The sequence below is a fragment of the Triticum dicoccoides genome, chromosome 2B (assembly GCF_002162155.2).
Source record: "Triticum dicoccoides isolate Atlit2015 ecotype Zavitan chromosome 2B, WEW_v2.0, whole genome shotgun sequence".
Taxonomy (NCBI): Eukaryota; Viridiplantae; Streptophyta; class Magnoliopsida; order Poales; family Poaceae; genus Triticum; species Triticum dicoccoides.
In genome coordinates this window covers 655,315,630-655,330,322 of record NC_041383.1, presented here as the reverse complement: position 1 = coordinate 655,330,322, position 14,693 = coordinate 655,315,630, and the positions used below count along the sequence as shown (strand labels likewise).

At 43.4% G+C, this 14,693-nt stretch overlaps 1 long non-coding RNA gene across 1 annotated transcript; it reads left to right on the top strand.

Annotated features, from left to right (window-relative positions):
- The first annotated feature begins 5,469 nt into the window (after positions 1–5,469).
- Positions 5,470–7,812, top strand: LOC119365427. The gene is made up of 2 exons (XR_005175528.1): positions 5,470–7,227; positions 7,452–7,812. It is a non-coding gene; the product is annotated as an uncharacterized LOC119365427 (long non-coding RNA).
- Positions 7,813–14,693: the final 6,881 nt, after the last annotated feature.

Genomic DNA, 14,693 nt, shown 5'->3' with positions numbered 1-14,693 from the left:
TTTTGCGTTCCCGCGCGCAACGACCTTTAGTCGCGGTTGGCCAGGCCAACCGCGACTAAAGGTATTTTTCAAAATACTTTTTCTTTTTCAAAATCTTAAAAATACAAATAATATATCAAAAAATTCAGAAAAATAAAACTAATTCAATTCAATATGTTAAAACACAAATATTATATCAAAAAATTCAGAAAAATAAAACTAATTCAATTCAAAATTCTAAAAATACAAATAATATATCAAAAAATTAAGAAAAATAAAACTAATTCAATTCAAAATGTTAAAAATACAAATAATATATCAAAAAATTCAGAAAAATAAAACTAATTCAATTCAAAATTTTATACGCCTAGGCAGGAGTACAACAGCGACGACAGCAGCGACGACGACGGCGGCAACTTAGAAGGCGACGACTACCTGTACAACGGCGGTGGCTATGAAGACTACGAGTATGCATATTATACACCTAGGCAGGAGTATGACTAAATCACTCCAAATTTCATGTATCATCAGTGGTATCTCGAATCATTCGAAAATGGACACCAAACACATCACGGGTAATATAATTCACATGATCCATTCAACAAAGTTTGGTACAATAAATTATTACACATCATTTCTTCCCTTGTGTCCCTGCTTGCTTACGATTGTGCCGTATCCATGGAGCATCCTCATCATTTAACTTAATGCTTGGGTCGGTGTTCACTTTGAAGGGCGGAATTTCAGCAAACATATTATAATCTTCTGACATGTCTGTCTTGTCCTCCACTCCCACGATGTTTCTTTTCCCTGAAAGAACAATGTGGCGCTTTGATCATCGCATGATGTACTGATCGTTTTCTTATCTTTCCGTTTCCTCGGTTTGCTACTCATGTCCTTCACATAGAAAACCTGAGCGACATCTTTCGCTAGGACGAATGGTTCGTCAAGGTAACCAAGATTGTTGAAATCCACCATTGTCATTCCGTATTGCTGGTCCACCTTTACCCCACCTCCTGTTAGCTTGAACCATTTGCACCGGAACAAAGGGACCTTAAAGGAGGGTCCATAGTCAAGTTCCCATATCTCCTCTATGTAACCATAATATGTGACCTTTTGCCCATTCTCAGTTGCTGCATCAAATCGGACACCACTATTTTGGTTGGTGCTCTTTTTATCTTGGGCGATCGTGTAAAATGTATTCCCATTTATCTCGTACCCTTGGAAAGTCGTTATAGTCCAAGATGGTGTCTTGGCCAACATGTACAGCTGATCTACAACATCATTGTCATTCATTAAATGTTTTCTCAACCAACTGCCGAAAGTCTCCATGTGGGCCTTCCTAATCCAGGATTCAGGCTTCCCCGGGTTGTCCGAGCGTAAAATATTCTTGTGTTTCTCAAAGTACGGAGCCACCAAGCTGGAATTGGTCAGTACAGTGTGGTGTGCTTCAGTCAGAGAATGGCCGTCCATACATATCGTTGATTTCCTTCCGATCGTGCCTTTTCCACTTAGTCTCCCCTCGTGCCGCGATCGAGGAAGACCAATCGGCTTAAGGTCAGGAACAAAGTCAACACAAAACTCAATTACCTCCTCATTTCCATAGCCCTTGGCGATGCTTCCTTCTGGCCTAGCACGGTTACGAACATATTTCTTTAATACTCCCATGAACCTCTCGAAGGGGAACATATTGTGTAGAAATACAGGACCGAGAATGAAAATCTCTTCGACTAGGTGAACCAAGAGGTGCGTCATAATAATGAAGAAGGATGGCGGGAACACCAACTCGAAACTGACAAGACATTGGATCACATCGTTCTGTAACCGTGGTAGAACTTCTGGATTGATTACCTTCTGAGAGATTGCATTGAGGAATGCACATAGCTTCACAATGGCTACTCGAACATTTTCCGGCAGGAGCCCCCTCAAAGCAATCGGAAGCAATTGCGTCATAATCACGTGGCAGTCGTGAGACTTCAGGTTTTGGAACTTTTTCTCCGCCATGTTTATTATTCCCTTTATATTGGACGAGAATCCAGACGGGACCTTCATACTGCTCAGGCATTCAAAAAAGATGACCTTCTCTTCTTTGGTCAGAGCGTAGCTGGCACGACCTTGAAACCATTCCGGATGCCGGTCATCAGGGTCTTTCAAACGTTGCTGGTCCTGCCGTGCTTCCTTTGTATCATTTGTCTTCCCATACACGCCCAAGAAGCTTAGGAGGTTCACGCAAATATTCTTCATAACGTGCATCACGTCGATTGCAGAGCGGACTTCTAGGACTTTCCAATATTCTAGATCCCAGAATATAGATTTCTTCTTCCACATGGCTGCGTGCCCGTCAGCTCCCTTCGGAACTGATTGTCCGCCAGGACCCTTTCCAAAGATGACTTTCAAATCCTTGACCATATCAAATACCTCAGCACCAGTGCGTTCCGCAGGCTTCGGCCGGTGATCTGCCTTGCCGTTGTAATGCTTGCATTTCTTTCTTACTGGATGAATCTTTGGAAGAAATCGACGATGCCCAAGGTACACGTTCTTCTTACAATTTGGCAAATGTACACTTTCAGTCTCATGTAAGCAGTGCGTGCATGCATTGTATCCCTTATTTGACAGTCCCGAAAGGTTACTAAGAGCAGGCCAATCGTTGATGGTTACGAAAAGCAACGCTCGTAGGTTAAATTCCTCTTCTTTGTGCTCATCCCACACACGGACACCAGGTCTGCCCCACAGCTGTAAAAGTTCATCAACTAATGGCCTTAGGTACACATCGATGTCGTTGCCGGGTTGCTTCGGACCTTGGATGAGCACTGGCATCATAATGAACTTCCGCTTCATGCACAACCAAGGAGGAAGGTTGTAGATGCATAGAGTCACGGGCCAGGTGCTATGGCTGGAGCTCTGCTCGCCAAAAGGATTCATGCCATCTGTACTTAGACCAAATCTTATGTTCCTTGCGTCAGCTGCAAAATCTTTAAACTCTCTGTCGATCTTTCTCCATTGCGTTCCATCTGCGGTGTGTCTCAACTCCCCGTCCGACTTACGGTCCTCTTTGTGCCATCGCAACAACTTGGCATGCTCTTTGTTCCTGAACAGACGTTTCAACCGTGGTATTATAGGAGCATACCACATCACCTTGGCGGGAACCCTCTTCCTGGGTTTCTCGCCCTCAACATCGTCACCAGGGTCATCGCCTCTGATCTTATAACGCAATGCAGTGCATACCGGGCATTCATTCAAATTCTCGTATTCACCGCGGTAGAGGATGCAGTCGTTGATGCATGCATGTATCTTCAGAACCTCTAAACCTAGAGGGCAGACAACCTTCTTTGCTTCGTACGTACTGGCGGGCAACTCGTTATTCTTTGGAAACATATTCTTCAACATTTTCAGCAAGTTTTCAAATGCCGAGTCAGCTGCACCTGCCTGTGCCTTCCATTTCAGCAAATCCAGTGTGCAGCCCAGCTTTTTCAGACCATCATCGCATCTGGGGTACAACGACTTTCTGTGATCCTCTAACATGCGATCCAAATTCTCCCTCTCCTTTTCAGTTTCGCAGCGTCTCCGTGCATCAGCAATGGTCCGACCAAGATCATCAACGGTCTCATCACGTGCCTCTTCTTCACCTTCACCTTCCCCTTCACCTTCCCCTTCACCTTCAGCATCCTCCATGAAAGTATCACCGAAATGAGCAAGATAGCTTTCATCGATGAAATCATCCCCTTCTTCATCTTCTTCCATTATAACCCCTCTTTCTCCATGCTTGGTCCAACAATTATAGCTTGGCATGAAACCGTGCCGAAGCAGGTGCAGGTGAACTTCTCTTGAGGAAGAGTAACCCTTCTGATTCTTACAGTCAACACATGGACAGATAACAAAACCCTTCTGCTTGTTCGCATTAGCCACTACAAGGAAATCTTTCAAACCCGTAGTGAACTCGCGGGAGAGTCGGTTACCGTACATCCATTGCCGATTCATCTGCATTATTATAATATAAAATATATAATTAACCATCATGCATTTGTTAAACTAACTAGCTATAAACAATAGAAATTAAACAATGAACAACACACATGCATATTTTATCAATGACAGACATGCATGAAAGGTTCAAGTTGCTAACTGCGATCGAGGAGGAAAAAATAAATGAGGAACCTCAAGTGTGGCTCCAACACTTCATATCATGTTTGTTTCACGCTCTTGGGGCATTTCATCAAACACCTTGTGTGCATAAGAGGAACCAAAAGCAAACCTACACCCCCTTGTGAAGCTTGTGAAGAGAAGTGGCACCAAATGGCTAAGTGAGCGTGCTGAACTGGTATATATAGGGGAGGAGCTTTAGTCGCGGTTGGCCTGGCCAACCGCGACTAAAGGCCTTTGGGCACCTTTAGTCGCGGTTGGCCTGGCCAACCGCGACTAAAGCCCCTCACGTGCACCAGCTGGCCACCGAGCGCCCTGGGCCCAGGCCTTTGGTCGCGGTTCGTCTGCCGAACCGCGACTAAAGACTTCATTAGTCGCGGTTCCTACAGTTTCGCGACTAATGGGGCTGGACGGAAGCCTCTTTTTCTACCAGTGTGGCGCCCCGCTGTCATGCCCGCAGCGCCCTTCGGAGGCCTCACACTCGCCGCACCATCCGTCGCCGGCCTTCTGTGGCACCGAGAACCCCGCCCCGACGGCGTCCCTGAGTGTGGCGTTCCCGGCGGCCAACACGTCCGCCCGCGCCGACGTGCCATTGGACGAGTACGACCACCCCGGCGATGCAGGCAAAGGCGTTGTACACCAATGGAGAATTTCTTGATGGGACTCCTATCGCCGACGGCCAGCGCCGCGGCCGTGGTGCGGAAGCCGGAGAAAAAAATTCTGGGGAGCGGAGAGAGAGACGGGATTGGGAGCGACGGGTACGGGAGATGAGGAAGTCGCGTGCGTGTGGGACGTGCGTTCGTTGATCGTGGGTTTTGTTTTTACCTTTTTTTTCTCGGGCGGGGAGGGGAGAAGCGATGGGTGGGACCATGGGAGGAGGGATCGTACGTGGGCTGGAGGAGGGATCGACAGGAGGGGAGACGTTCGATCCCTTTAATAGTATAGTATATATATGACAAATGTTTCCTACAAGCAGTGGTAGTTACCATCATTTGTGTTTTGTATGTTGTATGTAGTATCCATCAAAATCAAGAGTATGTACGTGTAGTATGTAGTATATAATAATGATTAGGCAGTATATATACTAATTTTTAGGTAGTATATACCATCTTTTGAGTATGCTCTTTTTTACGTATAAGTATGTACGTATTTTACAAATATAACAAAAACTATGGGCTCATATGCAATTTTTTCATGTAACTTGCTTTGAAATATCTTAGATATAATATACGAATATATTTAAAATAATAAAGTAGTATGTGTAGTACCAGATGGTAGTATATGAGACATATGAGGTAACGGTATATACTACCTAACTGCACGCGTAAAAAAAACCACCCACCCCGACCCTATCCTCTCGAACCCACCCACTCCTCTCTCCCATCGTGCTCCTTCATCCAATCCCCGCAACTTTCCCCACCAATCCGCCGCCGCACCACCTGCGTCCTCACCCAACCGCCGCACCACCTGCGTCCTCACCCAACCGCCGCACCACATGCCTTCCCACCCCGCCGCCAGCCCGGGCTCGCGCCGGCCCGTCGCCTCTCACCTCCAACCGCACCTCCTTGCCGGCCGTTGCGCCTTGTCCCCCTTCTCGGCGCAGGAGTGCCCTCTTTCCTCCCCATGTCAGAGCACCCCTGCCACCTTCTCCCCGTGGCGCGCCGCCCCTCCACGCGACGGCCTCAACTCCTCCGTCGAGCATGGGTCCTTCCTACCGTGCAGGCACCTCGCAAGGGCCTAGATCCGGCGACACCCGAGGCGTCCCCAGCGAGGTAGACTCCCGGCGATGGATCCGGACAGGCATCCGCCACCAGCACGGCCACAACGGCCGATTTTCATGTGTGCGGCGTCCCGTCCAACCATGACATGCGTCGTCCCCTCGGCCCCCAAGGCGCCACCGTCGCCGACACCGTCGCGCCGCTGGGGGAGGGCCAGGTCCGTCGCGCCCGCAAAGAGCTCACTGACCTTCATCTTTCTCATGCTCGCTGACAAGGACGTCGGTAGCGGTGACCAGGGCAGTTTCTCCTTCGACCGGGTGTGAAGTGCATCCCGTCCCATGCAGTCCACTTCCAGGCAACAGCTCACGGAGCAACACCGATTATCCCAGGCAACAACTTATTTTGTTTGTCTATACTAATGAAGTTCATTTTATTCTACACAGGCAACAGCTCATGGAGCAACACCGATTATCCCATTAGGTGTGCAATTCTTGTTTGCAGAGAAAGAGGTGCTCGGTGGAAGAAGAACAAGAAGAATGGCCAGCCACCAAACCAGAGGGATAGCACCGCAGACTCCTCAAATCAATTCTGCATGTGTGCAAAAAAAGACCTCACCACCACCACAAGATGGAGCCGACGGGGGCAGCATGCAATCCTTCTGGCGATGGCGTGTAGTTTTGTGACTCGTTTAGTACACGCATGCCCTTGGTATACGCCACGGGTCCTCCCAGGCCCCGATGCTGGCGACGATGTCAACGGCAGCCCCTCTGTGCAGTTCATGCGACGCACCCGTGCGGTGCGGAACGTATTTGCATGCAGTTCTCTTCCTCGCGCATGCATGTAGTAGGGTCCAATGGTTGTGTAGTTCACCGCTGGGTGGTGCTCCAATGCAGTTAGATCGCAGGTGGTGTTCACCAATTTCGCCTCCCCCACGACCTCGTCACTTCACACTACCGACATGGGCATGCAGCTCACTATCTAGACAAAGTGAAACTGAAGTTCACAAAAAAATATGATTGAAGTTCGCAAAAAATGGGTTAGAGAAAGTTGTTAAAAAAGTAAGATGTTCGTACAGTTCACTTGATCAATTCAAGACAAAGTCTTGTCGATTTAGAATTTGGCTTCCTTCTTGTGTGCGCCAGCCAAAGAATTTTAGTGCGTAATAATATACTTTTTGTTTCAGTCCATGGAGCTGACTGTCAGATTTGTGCTTCTCTATCTTTGTTTTCTCTTTGTTATGCAGAAACCGATGGAAAGGATTTCTGGGCTGGTGCTCATCAATCTTGGGTGACTCATTTCAGATGCTCCTTGGGGGTGATCTCACTCCCCTATAAAATCTTCATGGTTTCTTTGTACGGCTATGGAAATTCTCCATCAAACCACTCGGCTTCAGGTTGCCCTGCCCTGTTGGCATGCATGCATGCATATACATACATAGATACACAAAGCATGTTAAAAAGTGTTATTCTTTGCTGGGATTCGACAGAAGACAATATTGCCCATTAAGTACTATTTGTTAGTGTCTTTGCTCTGGTTTGGGCCAAGTAGTTCCAGCGTTGCTTCTTTGAGCGATCATTAATTGGGATCTCCTCACTGAATTTTCTATATTTGTTGCAGATAAAAAGAGTACATATGCGCACATTTCTTCTGACTGAGATCAAGAGATGGTGGTGCGAAAAGAGGTTGGATTATGGATCTCGCGACCACCAGGTTCCCGCCATGCCACGCGATCCAAGCTTTGCTCGGGTACATACACACATTTGGGCATTGGAGATTATGCATTAAAGTGAGCTTGCAGTGCACTAGCTCATCGTGTGATGAAGAAACAGGTGTCTCGTATGCTGAATTTGATGTGTCCTGTGTGTACTGTTTGTGTAAAAAGAACAATGTTTCATTATTCCTCTGTATGAAGTGCAATTTGTTTCGTGTGGATCAAAATTCAGTCAACTACATCAACACCTGTAGTGTGTTTGGTCCTCGGATGTGGTTCACTTTTGAGACTGATGCTGTTCACTTGTGCCCAACATAAAAGTGTGAAAATATTTAGCGAAACAACAATAGCAATGAGGTTTAGTTCGACATATGTCGCAGTTCATTTGCCCTCATCTCCGCGGTCCACTCTCGTTCATAAAAAATGTTAAAAAAAAAGACAACAAAAACTCACAAAAAAGTCATGCGAGAAAATTTACGTTCCACAAGAGAAATCATGAAGTTCACTTGACTGTCTGATGCAGTGCGGTTTTCAACTCGAAGTAGTGCGGTTTTCTGTCCGATGCGGTTCACTCGTCGATTTTGTTGTCACGAAAAACAAAGTGTCCGCGTTTCGGTAATTTTAAAACTGCTCTTAAACCGTAAGGAATTAGAGAGATTGTTCTACATGAAAAGTTGCGTCTCATCGATATATTTTCAATGGCGTATCATTTTAATCATTTCGACAAGCGGTTTGTAAAAATTTCATGAAAAACGGCCGCTGCCACTCATCGTCCGCCACACCATTTTAAAAATTAACTTAAAATCGTAAGGAATCTCAAAAACATGTCAACATATGAAAGTTGCGCCTCATCCATAGCTTTTCAACGGTATATTACACGCCTCATTTCGACCAACGGTTAAAAAACTGAAGCGAAAACAGTACCGAAAATTTGAATTTTTTAAAAAACATAATTTCGCGATTTAGTAAATTTGAAACTGCTCTTAAACCGTCACGAATTAGAGAAAATGACAGATACGAAAAAGATGTGCCTCGATATCTTTCCAACGGTGTATCATTTGCTTCGTTCCGACGAGCGGTTTAGAAGAAATCTCGAAAAAACGCTCGCTGCCACTCGTCATGGGCCGCACCATTTTTAAAACTGCTCTTAAACCTTGTGAAATCTCGAAAAGTGTTCAACATGTCGAAGTTGCGCCTAATCCATAGCTTTTCAACGTATATTACACGCCTCATTTCGATAAACGGTTAAAAAACTAGAGCGAAAACAATATCCATAAAAACAACGCGTGCAGTTTTTTCCGACGAGAAGTTCACTCGTGTGAGTACTGCAACACACTTGGTTCAAAGAATGACGTGCACTTGCGTTGAGCGTGCAGTGCGGAAGTGTTATCAGAATAGTTATTCTGTTGATGTTGTTGTTCTGTATGCAATCCCATCGCACAACACACACGTCTTATTAGCAGCAATCATCTGTGTTATTATCGGTCTTCGCACACATTTCTGATTATAGACATGTTTGCCGCGTATCACACACATCTTGTTATATTGAATCGTTTATGTTCTCTTGTCTCAACACAAACAGTTCATCCGCGTGAACCACATGCCGTATATCGCACACACCTTGATCTGGCTGATCGTTTCTTTTGTGTTGACTAATCACAAACAATTCATCCTAGTAAACCGTATGTTGTTTATCGCACACACCTTCACCTGGCTGCCCGTTTCTTTTATTGCTCCTCATCGCAAATGATTAATTGCACTGAACCGTATGCCCTACTTCACACATGTAACTAAAATCTGAACTGTGTTTGATGCATCCGTCATTGCAAACGTTTTGTATCTTTTTTAACGGTTTTTTTACACCACCATTTACGATTAATGCATCGCAGTTTCGTCAAAGGATCTCTGATCGTAGTGTCGCATTAGCAACATCCTGTAGTAGTGAACCTTCTTTGCTGCGTACGTACTGTCGGGCACTTTGTTATTCTTTGGAATCTTTTTCTTCAATATTTTCAGTAGCTTCTCAAATTCTTTGTCAGGTACACCATTCTCTGCCTTCCACTGCAGCAATTCCAGTGTGGTACTCACCTTTGTGTTGCCATCTTCACAATTGGGGTACAAACCTTTTTTCTGATCCTCTAACATGAGATCAAACTTCAGCTTCTCCTTTACACTTTAGCACTGTCTCTTTGCATCAACAATGACCCGGTGAAGATAATCATCGGACACATCGTCTGGTTCCTCTTGATCTTCAACTTCCCCCGCTGCAGCATCACCGTATTCAAGGGGCACATAGTTGTCATCATCCTCTTCTTCTTCGTTGTTTTCCATCATAACCCCTGTTTCTCCGTGCTTAGTCCAAACATTATAGTGTGACATGAAACCCTTATAAAGCAGGTGGCTGTGAAGGATTTTCCGGTCAGAGTAAGACTTCGCATTCCCACATATAGGGCATGGACAACACATAAAATCATTCTGTTTGTTTGCCTCAGCCACGTCGAGAAAATTATGCAGGCCCTTAATGTACTCGGAGGTGACTCTGTCACCGTACATCCATTTCCGGTTCATTTGCGTGCATTATATATAATTAAGTGTGTCAAAAACCATTACAGAACATTATGAATACAGAAGTGACCAAATTAATAGAAGTTTATCAACACATTAAAACCAAAGTACATACATAATTCTCATTGAACAACATATAGCTCTCCAGAGCATCTAATTGAACCATACATTGAAACTATCTAAAACATTTCAATGCAAGAACAAATGCGATCATAATCGCAACCAAGGTAACAATTGATCCCACGGCATAATGATACCAAGCCTCAGTATGAATGGCATACTTTCTAATCTTTCTAATCTTCAAGCGCATTGCATCCATCTTGATCTTGTGATCATCGACGACATCCGCAACATGCAACTCCAATATCATCTTCTCCTCCACAATTTTTTTCAGTTTTTCCTTCAAGTAAGTATTTTCTTCTTCAACTAAATTTAACCTCTCGACAATAGGGTCGGTTGGAATTTCCGGTTCACATACCTCCTAGATAAAAAAAAATCTATGTCATGTTGCTCGACATAATTGTCATAAACACTAAATGAAACAAATAGTTATAAAAGATAATATATATACCAAATCCGAATCATAGACAGGACGAGGGCCGACGGAGGCGGATACCAAAATCATCGCACTATATAATAGCAAACAATAATAAGTAAGAAAACTACACAAGTATCTATCTAAATCATACAAGTAAGAAACTTTTTTCTTTCAGAAAGAAGATAAGAACAAGAGGCTCACCACGGTGGTGCCGGCAACGAGATCGGCGCGGGCGATCGACGGCGGTGAGGACGGGGACGGGACAGGACAGACAGCCTAACCTAGACAAATCTTGAGGAAAATGGAGTTTGGACAAGGAGCTTTGAGAGGAGAAAGCTTAAGTGTGGCCCGGGCATTTCATCGAATACCTCATGTGCATAGGAGGTGAGCTAGAGCACAACACACCTCTCCCAAAAAAACAGAGCACTCCACTGCTCTGCTCGCGGGCAAAGGGTATATATAGGCATCTCATTGGTCCCGGTTCATGGCTAGAACCGGGACTAAAGGACAACCTTTGATCCCGGTTCAAGCCACCAACCGGGACCAATGGTGGTGGGCCAGGATCGAGGCCCATTGGTCCTGGTTTGTGCCTCGAACTGGGACCAAAGAGGCCTGATGAATTGGGACCAATGCCCCACGAGGCCCGGCCAGCCCCCTGGCCTCACGAACCGGGACCTATGCCCCCATGGGTCCCGGTTCATGAGTGAACCAGGATTAATGGGCTTTCCCTGCTTGGACCAAAGCCTTGTTTTCTACTAGTGTGGTAAAGTATTTATGTATACTTCAATAGAATCTCCTAATCCTCACAAGTGTATGTGGTGTATTTTGGGCAACCATTAATGACATACGTCACAATTCACATATTCCAACAAAATTTCAAGATATGTGTACCACAAATACTATTTATTTCAAGAATCACGAATTTAAGATATCATTGTTAATGCATAGACCATGGACATTGAAATAAGAAATCAAATAGAAACCATGTACTGCTATGTTCAAATAAAAAGAATTGCTCATTTCCACCTTACAAATTCATGGAATCAAGAGTCAATAATTAAAATTTATGTGTTGAGAATCAAGTGTCAATAATGATAATTTTAGTATCGGCATTTTCAAGGATTTTGCGCTTCAAACTTTGACAAATTGTGGTGATGCCCAAAGACGGATTCTGATTCAATATTAATTACTACTCTCTCCGTCCAGAATTACTTGTCGAAAAGACGGATAAAAATGGATGTATCAATAACTAAAATATGTCTAGATACATCCATTTCTCTGACAAATAATTTAGGACAGATGGAGTATGTTTTATAGTTTAATATAGAAGTGTAATATTTAAATTTTGACAACCCATAGTCTTTTTTATATCTCAAACATATGAGTTTATTAATTTTCTCAATATACCATGGTTTTATATAATCAATGTACGTGAGGCAACATGATTACACCAAAATTGTCAATCCAAATATCATCTTCAAAATTGATAGCCTATAGCAACTAAATTGTGGATTGGTGGCATGGTTATATTGTAAAAATGTTCCTCGTCCATAGATAGACAATCGAGACTTCTAACAAATAAAATGAACTGTAACTTCGATATATTCTATAATAGTATAATTAACAAAGTAATCCTAAAAAAATCCTAGAAATTCGGTCATGAATTGAAAAAGAAAGATCGATCTGCACCAGCTATGTGGTGAGGCCAGATCATAATGCCACGAATTAATTGTATGTGTAACATATATTTTTATTTTCACAAAAAACATATGTTTGTCAGAAATAAAATTGTATTATCAATCATATATATTCATGTACCGGAGTTATATAGCATTAGTATTTGTATTGCGACTTGTTTTTTAGGGAAACAACAGGACTCTTGTGCGTATTCTTATTAATTTTCAAATAAATGGTGTAGAAAAAAGTTCACAACAACTTAACAAAAAACCAAAACTATACAAACTATACAAAAGGGGAAGAGAAAACTAAAGAAACATGGTAGGAAAAAAGAAATTTTATATTGCGACTAGTTTCATTAGCTCGACTGCATGAGAAGAATTTGCTAGAAGAGAGATTACTAACAAAGCGTCCTAGAATGACCGTACTATTCTCTTACTGACTTCTTATCTAAAGTGAAAGGGAAACACCAACCAAGCGAGACAAAGAACCAGCCCGATTGCCAAAATGGTAGACCAGTGAAGAGCATAGTTAACAAAAATGAGAACTCCAGCAACAATTAAGAGGAAACTATATTTACAGCATATGCTTAACTAGGATCCTTCTAGTGATGTCACCGAGCATCTATATGCAAGAGTCGTCTCGATCCAATAGCGCATCCGTCTCTTAACTTGTACTGTGATTTAGAATGTTGCATATGATGCATCGATGGATGCTAATGGAAAACCAAAGAATAGAAGAACTAGTCTTTTGTATGCTCTGAACCATAGAACAACTGTTCTACGGTAATTTTCATTAGTATAAGAGTACGTGGTACAATAGGGCAGGGGGGAGGGGAGCAAAAAAAGAAGGAAAACTACGTACAAACAACATGTTAGGAAAAAAGATCACCCAATGCCAGTTCTCAGAATCGTGTCCATATAATTAGAAAGTTGCTGATTTTTTTTTTGAAAAGGGGCGCTTTATTACTTAAAAGGTTTAAGTATTACACCCAAAGCCTCTGCATAACTAAGATGCACACAACCAACAAAGTTCTCACGACAAGCGAAAATAAAATAGAAAGGCGAAATACAAAGAAAAATGTACATATTTGTATAGCGCCTAAACCGTCGGTGGCCCAATCCTAAGATCATGCTGCCACCCATGTTGGGTAAAAGTATCCCTCGCCGTAGCCTCCAATCGTGTACACACCTCCGTAAACAGGTCTTGATTCTCCACTTGTTGCAGAGAGGACCATAAACGAAGCGTCCCAGTACATCTGTAGATAACCTGCATAAGCGAAGTACTTTTATCGCTAAAAATCTTATCATTTCTACATAGCCAAAGCGACCAAATCACGGCAAGCGCTCCCACCCTAAGTAGAATTCTGAACCTGTGATCAATTCCATGTAACCAGTTGCCAAATATATTAGCAACACTACAAGGAGGGTACAAGACAGAAGCTATTTGGATGACTGACCATATAGAACGAGCCAATTTACATTGGAAGAACAAATGTTTTATTGTCTCATAATGCGGACAAAATACACATTGCGTACTTCCATGCCAATTCCTCTTAATAAGGTTATCTTTAGTAAGAATGACTCCGCGACGAAGATACCATGCAAAGATTTTATTCTTAAGAGGTATCTTCATCTTCCAGATCTTCTTATTATTATCAACTGGCACGTCAGACTGGATCAAAGCTCTATACATAGACTCCACTGAGAATTGCCATTCCCATGTAGGTTCCAACGAAATAAATCGGACCCCTGTGACAACTGTACCGTGGTTAATCGTTGAAGTAGTATGTTCCACGATTGGAGTCTAGGTCCAATTAAATCCCTTCTGAACGTCACATTGGGCGGAAATGATTCCAAAACCTTGGCAAGAGTATCACCCTTGTGAGGTACAATATTGTATAGAGCTGGATATTATTCCCGGAGAGTAGCATTACCTAACCACTTATCCTCCCAGAATCTAATTTCCGAGCCATTCTTAATTGAGAAGGACCAATAGCGGAAGAAATATTTCTTCGTTGCCATTAATCCCGCCCAAAAATGAGAGTCCCCAGGCTTCCAGTATACCTGGGATATCGCCTTTGAACCCACATATTTTCTCCTAAGGAAGGTTTGCCATACACCATCTTCGGTCAACAAATTAAATAACCATTTGCCAAGGAGGGCCCTATTTTTAACCTCAAGGTCATGAATTTCCAACCCGCCTTGGTCCTTGGGACGGCCAACCACACTCCATTTAGTCAGCCGATATTTCTTTCTCTCGCTATCTTCTTGCCAAAAGAATCTTGATCGGAAATAATCCAATCTATGTAAAACTCCTTTTGGCAATTGGAAGAAGGAAATCATATACAGTACCATGTTACTTAGTA